This window comes from Schistocerca serialis, chromosome 1 (genome assembly GCF_023864345.2).
Source record: "Schistocerca serialis cubense isolate TAMUIC-IGC-003099 chromosome 1, iqSchSeri2.2, whole genome shotgun sequence".
NCBI classification, from domain to species: Eukaryota; Metazoa; Arthropoda; class Insecta; order Orthoptera; family Acrididae; genus Schistocerca; species Schistocerca serialis.
Window position 1 is genome coordinate 1,259,118,409 of NC_064638.1, and position 7,587 is coordinate 1,259,125,995.

Consider the following 7,587-nt stretch of genomic DNA (forward strand, 5'->3'; position numbering starts at 1 on the left):
ACTAAACTCCATCCGAACAGCCCTTGGAAGGCCTGACGGTACCGACCTGCCGCCGTGTCATCCTCAGCCCACTGGCGTCAATGGATGCGGATATGGAGGGGCGTGTGGTCAGCACACCGCCCTCCCGGCCGTATGTCAGTTTAAGAGACCGGAGGCGCTACTTCTCAGTCAAGTAGCTCCCCAGTTTGCCTCACAAGGGCTCAGTGCACCCCGCTTGCCAACAGCGCTCGGCAGACCGGATGGTCACCCATCCAAGTGCTAGCCCAACCCGACAGCAATTAACTTCGGTGATCTGACGGGAACCGGTGTTACCACTGCGGCAAAGCCGTTGGCATCTTGAAAGCATCTACTTCTTTAATAATTTTACCATTGCAACTTACATCCTTCATTTTCTTTTCGTTTTTTCCTGCTGATTTTATTTCCATGCCTCCTTCTTCAATTGTTCTCTGCCGGGTATTTAGCTGTTCTTCCATTTTCTGCCCATTTTCGTCCCATCATATCACATCGTCTGCATGTGCTATAATTTTCATATAATCTGCTGTTGATCCTTGGCGAGCATTCCTTACGATGTTGTCCATGATTATACGCCTGCCAGGGTGGCCGAGCGGTTCTAGGCGCTACAGTCTGGAAACGCGTGACCGCTACGGTCGCAGGTTCGAATCTTGCCTCGGGCATGGATGTGTGTGATGTCCTTAGGTCAGTTAGGTTTAAGTAGTTCTAAGTTCTAGGGGACTGATGACCTCAACAGTTAGGTCCCATAATGCTCAGAGCCATTTGAACCTTGACTATACTTAAAATCACTGGTGACAGCACACTTCCTTGCCGAACCCCTCCATCTGTACTATGCCCTTATGTTTTTTTGCCGTCTATTATAAAACATTTCAGGCATTTTCCTATATATTTCTGGTTTTCCGTTGCATTTGTTTTGACAGTTCCAGTCTGTTCAGACCTGGCCATATCTCTTCCCTTCTAACAGTGTCATAAGCCTTTTTCATATCCATGGGTGCAATTACGATGTCGTTCCTAAATTCCCATTTCTTTTCTACAATATGTCTGACGGCAAATATGGCAGCTATAGTTGACCTTACGTGTCGAAATCCTTGTTGTTCCTCCCTTTATTGTGCTTCAATCTTATTCCTGATTTTCTGTAAAATTATCTTTTCATGATGTAGAACAATAGTGCTGTTCCTCTGTAATTCTCACACAGCGCCCTGTTACCATTCTTATAAGTGAAATAATTGCTTTTGTCCAATCATTAGGTATCTTTAGATATGTCCATACGATGCTCATTGCTCTATACAGCCCCTGAATTCCGATAGGTTCCCCAGTTTTCATCACTTCAACTGTGATCTCATCTAATCCAGGAGCTTCGCCATTTTTCATTTCTAATACAGTATTCTCTGCATCTAACAGCTACAGATCTTTCCTTTAAATTTCCTCTGTGATTGTGACATTTCTTTCGTCTCCATCTATATCATCACATGTATTTGTTTCATTCTGTCCTTCATATTGATAACTTCTGAAGTATCTCCCTTTTACCTCCTTCTGTTACCTAATGCACAGTACAGTATCTTCATGTCATCCTTAAAATTCTCTTCTATTTCTTTTGTAACTTTTTTTTTTTATTTTTTTTACAAGGTATCTTCCTAGCAGTATAATGTTCCTTACTGCTCTTCATAGTCTTTTCCATTTTTCTCTATTATGTTCCGTTCTGTTTTTGAACTATTCTTTCCATGTGTTATTCTTCCTCTTGACAGCTTCTGAAATTCTCTCTTTCAACCATGGAGTTTCTGTGGGTCTCATTTTCGCTGATGTCTTTCCACATGTTTCTTCCGCTACGTTATCTAGAGCCTGTTTGAACCTCCTCCATTCTTTCTCTGCATCCTTCCTTTCGTCTTTATGTAGTTATGTCTTAATCTTCTCCCTGTGTGTCTCTTGGGTTTCTCTTTCAGTTTCCATCACTTGATATTTGTCTGTCCTGTCCTCCTGTATTACACCTTTTCTGAATTTGTTCTTGTCCCTACGAACAGTTGTGGTCTCCATCGCAGAAGTAAAGCTGTGAGGGCAGGTTGTGAGTCATGCTAAGTAGTTCAGTCGGTTAGGTCACGATCAAAACGGAAGGTTCTGGATTCGAATCCTAGTCCAGCACACAGACTTAATCTGCCAGGAATTTCAAACTTTACATTTGTCTACATTTTTTGGTCTGGTCAGTGAAGCAGTCAAACTGCAGCGTACTAACTGAAAGTTAGCCACATACTCCTAGTAGCTCTGCTAGTGAAGCCCCGAAATATTATAGGGCATCTAAAATAACAGTCCTGTTTCGCTATGTCTACTACAGAAATTTTAGTGCATTTATCGATCAAAGTGCCTCGTTTAGTCGAAGCAGCTCCTTAAGTGCGACCATCTGAAATATGAAGTAGTGTGTTTTATTGTCTTCTTATTTTCCGTTTCTGAGGCACAGAAAGGTAGCAACATCTCCTTAACAGTCAGTTCACGAAGATCACGGTCGTGTGAAACCCAGCTCGCGGTATTCGTCCACGAGACTCAGAGGGCTATTGACACGGGTTCACAGGTAGATGCCGTGTTTCTTGACTTCCGCAAGGCGTTCGATACAGTTCCCCACAGTCGTTTAATGAACAAAGTAAGAGCATATGGACTATCTACATCTACATCTACATCTACATCTATACTCCGCGAGCCACCTTACGGTGTGTGGCGGAGGGTACTTATTGTACCACTATCTGATCCCCCCTTCCCTGTTCCATTCACGAATTGTGCGTGGGAAGAACGACTGCTTGTAAGTCTCCGTATTTGCTCTAATTTCTCGGATCTTTTCGTTGTGATCATTACGCGAGATATATGTGGGCGGTAGTAATATGTTGCCCATCTCTTCCCGGAATGTGCTCTCTCGTAATTTCGATAATAAACCTCTCCGTATTGCGTAACGCCTTTCTTGAAGTGTCCGCCACTGGAGCTTGTTCAGCATCTCCGTAACGCTCTCGCGCTGACTAAATGTCCCCATGACGAATCGCGCTGCTTTTCGCTGGATCATGTCTATCTCTTCTATTAATCCAACCTGGTAAGGGTCCCATACTGATGAGCAATACTCAAGAATCGGACGAACAAGCGTTTTGTAAGCTACTTCTTTCGTCGATGAGTCACATTTTCTTAGAATTCTTCCTATGAATCTCAACCTGGCGCCTGCTTTTCCCACTATTTGTTTTATGTGATCATTCCACTTCAGATCGCTCCGGATAGTAACTCCTAAGTATTTTACGGTCGTTACCGCTTCCAATGATTTACCACCTATGGCATAATCGTACTGGAATGGATTTCTGCCCCTATGTATGCGCATTATATTACATTTATCTACGTTTAGGGAAAGCTGCCAGCTGTCGCACCACGCATTAATCCTCTGCAGGTCCTCCTGGAGTACGTACGAGTCTTCTGATGTTGCTACTTTCTTGTAGACAACCGTGTCATCTGCAAATAGCCTCACGGAGACCAATTGTGTGATTGGATTGAAGAGTTCCTAGATAACAGAACGCAGCATGTCATTCTCAATGGAGAGAAGTCTTCCGAAGTACGAGTGATTTCAGGTGTGCCGCAGGGGACTGTCGTAGGACCGTTGCTATTCACAATATACATAAATGACCTTGTGGATAACATCGGAAGATCACTGAGGCTTTTTGCGGATGATGCTGTGGTATATCGAGAGGTTGTAACAATGGAAATTTGTACTGAAATGCAGGAGGATCTGCAGCGAATTGACGCATGGTGCAGGGAATGGCAATTAAATCTCAATGTAGACAAGTGTAATGTGCTGCGAATACATATAAAGATAGATCCCTTATCATTTAGCTACAAAATAGCAGGTCAGCAACTGGAAGCAGTTAATTCCATAAATTATCTGGGAGTACGCATTAGGAGTGATTTAAAACGGAAAGATCACATAAAGTTTATCGTCGGTAAAGCAGATGCCAGACTGAGATTCATTGGAAGAATCCTAAGGAAATGCAATCCGAAAACAAAGGAAGTAGGTTACAGTACGCTTGTTCGCCCACTGTTTGAATACTGCTCAGCAGTGTGGGATCCGTACCAGACAGGGTAGATAGAAGAGATAGAGAAGATCCAACGGAGAGGAGCGCGCTTCGTTACAGAATCATTTAGTAATCGCGAAAGCGTTACGGAGATGATAGATAAACGCCAGTGGAAGACTCTGCAGGAGAGACGCTCAGTAGCTCGGTACGGGCTTTTGTTAAAGTTTCGAGAACATACCTTCACCGAAGAGTCAAGCAGTATATTGCTCCCTCCTACGTATATCTCGCGAAGAGACCATGAGGATAAAATCAGAGAGATTAGAGCCCACACAGAAGCATACCGACAATCCTTCTTTCCACGAACAATACGAGACTGGAATAGAAGGGAGAACCGATAGAGGTACTAAGGGTACCCTCCGCCACACACCGTCAGGTGGTTTGAGGAGTATCAATGTAGATGTAGATGTAGATGTAGAAGAAATTTTACAAAACATTTCGATCCCTTTCAGCATTATCAGTCATCCGTGCTATTCCCCATACACAAAAAAGTGTAAAGTGTGTGTGTGTGTGTGTGTGTGTGTGTGTGTGTGTGTCTGCGCGTCTTTAACTCTTTTGTCCTGTCCCTAAAGTATTAACACAAGACGTACTCGGCACTGTAGGATATTTTCTGAAGATTGGATTGAAAATTTGTTGTTCAAACCTAAACAGAAGCGTTTCAAGCAGATGCTGTCGTCTATTACTTGATGAAGTACGGGAAGTAGCCCATTTTCTGTGGAACTTCATTTTATGCAACGACGCGTTTTGGGCTTTCATCCGCTAACTTAATACGTCTTCATCAGCATAACGTTTTAATCGACTGCGTTTTGAATGCTGCAGCTTGCCTCTTAAATTTTCTACCACGCGTTTCCACCTTTATTTCCAAAGCACAAACACTCTTAGGACCACTGATGGATGTACTTGTGCACCGTGGCAAACTAATTGGTCTTTCTACATCTGAAGTTACACTTAAAGTCGAGTAAGAGTTTCCTTACGTATTCCAAAAAAAAAAATTCTGCAATCGGACATGTTTATAAATTTTTTATCTATGCTCTTAAAGCAGATAAACTCCTGTATCACTAAAAAATGCTCTCAATATATAACGTGTGTACAGAAATCTTCCCAATAAGGTTTTTTAAAAGGAATATAAAATATTTGTATTAAATTGACATGAATGTTATTTGCCATGTGGAGCAGAGACTGACTACCAGGGAAAGAATGATGACTAGATTAAAGTGTACGTTATTAATGTGATACGGAACTAATTTCTTAGAAGCACTATTAACACATATTTCACTCACAGTTAACAGATAGATACAACTTTCTAACATTTGATAATTAATACAGCAAGAAGTGAATGACTTATATCAGATTCAGCAATAAAATTTTCTTATTGGAAAGGAATTTTTTATCGGAAAGGAATTTTGTTTTTTGGTATTATTACTATGATTACTCCACGAATGCATGTGTTGAGCTGGTGGCACAAATAATTTACGGAAATTTCTTAGAAACATTTTGTTGGGTAGCTCTGATCGTTTAACACGCCATTTGAGGAAGTGCACCTGTGGGTACAAACTTCTTCTTCTCCGAGTTAGTTCAGTTTCTTGACTTTGTTGGCCAGATACAGTATTTGTAAGTTGTGTGCTATGTCTGTTACTCCATGTTCATCTTCAGCAACATGTCAGGCAGAGGTGAACGTGCTTAAGATATTTAAACGAAGGGTTTCCATGTTTACTGGGACTCGTATTATTGATATCTCTTCGTGAGTAGTCAAAAATGGCTCTGAGCACTATGCGACTTAACTTCTGAGGTCATCAGTCGCCTAGAACTTAGGACTAATTAAACCTAACTAACGTAAGGACATCACACACATCCATGCCTGAGGCAGGATTCGAACCTGAAACCGTAGCTGTCGCTCGGCTCCAGACTGTAGTGCCTAGAACCGCACGGCCACTCCGGCCGGCGTGAGTAGTCTATTTATCTCTTTGGGCATAGACTGCAACTACTCTTTTATATCCCTGGTCGACTGTTTGGATATTTTGAAGTGCTCAAGATGACTTTGCACTTTATTTCGTTATTTGTGTAAAAGGTGATACTGATATTTGTTCCTCGGAAGAGTTTTGCTGCCTTACAGGCAAGCTTTCCTAATTATGGCATGCTCAGAAATCTTTCTGTTACGAAGATTAAAATTCTTCTGTGTGTTGTATTACTTTATTATATAAAATAACTTAATTAAGAACTTAAAACCAACGTTTCGCTCTTATTACAACGACCTTCCCCATGGCGCGACTAGTTTTGGTGGAGAAAATATGTCTCAGTACCTCACATCATTTTGAAACTTTATTGGCCCTAGAATATAACAGGCTAGTCATGACGGAAGGGGGAGGATAGGAAAGATGTTCTTGGGCTAGCTGGCTCGCAGTGATTGGCTCCTGGGCGGAAAGTCGTTTTTTGGCCGTTGTGCGCGAAAATGCGCTTCCGCTGTAGCTCATTGTATAGGCTGTCGCGTCCGTGCCCGGTGACACATCTGCCCTGCGACCACTCGCGGACCGTTGGATAGCGACAGTCTGCTGCCAGGATACCAGAAGCTTGTAGCCGCTCTCTGTTGATGTTGCCTGATTGCTTAATGGTTTCAATTGACTCTTTAATTGTTTTTCGTTGGCGCGTCCTGCACTCTTTCGCGAACACACCGGTCTCTTTGAACAATATAGGCCGTCCACAATCATACAATGAAGGCTTTCACGGCCGGATGGTACTGTTGTTGGTAATTCTTCCGGGTTATATAGCCGTGGTCCACGGAATACTTCTATTCCTAACGTATCGTCCAATTCTACGTTGTACATCCTCAGAGGTATGGCTGGCCCTGTTGAGTCCTGCCGACTGACAAGTCTGGCGTCGGAGAGCGGCCTAAATACCGAGGAAAGTGGGCGTGGTCTAGCTCGCACATAGTAGCAGAGAGAAAACTAGTCATTTTATTGAGAAAATTGAAGGTCTAACCTTGGCTCCTGAAGACATTTTGGTCAGTTTTGATGTTGTATTTCTGTTTACTATGATTCCGGTCAATGAAGTTGTGGTTTACATAACGGAAGTTTTCACTGAAGATTTGACCGCTTTGTTCAGACACTGTCTCACATCTAGTCAGTTTCAGTGGGATGAGGAGTTTTATGAGCAAGTGGATGGTGTTGCCGTGGGTAACTCATTGAGCCCTGCGATTGCCAATTCTTACATCGAGAAATTTGAACAACTAGCGTTGAATAAAGCAAATAAGAAACCATGTTGTTTGTATCGTTATGTAGACGATACATTCGTGGTTTGGACACACGGTAAAAAAGCCTTAGACGAATTTTTTGACTATCTTAATAGCATAAACCCTAAAATTCAGTTTACGATTGAAGTGGAAAAAGACCAGGCTATTTCGTTTCTCGATGTGTTAGTCATGAGACAGACCGATGGCAGTCTAAAACATAAAGTGTTTCGGAGGAGCACACATACTGATAGATACATAAGAACT

The 7,587-nt window shown here is 42.4% G+C and overlaps 1 pseudogene; it reads right to left on the minus strand.

Annotated features, from left to right (window-relative positions):
• Nucleotides 1-215: 215 nt before the first annotated feature.
• LOC126420764 (5S ribosomal RNA) lies at nt 216-333 on the minus strand (annotated as a pseudogene).
• Nucleotides 334-7,587: the final 7,254 nt, after the last annotated feature.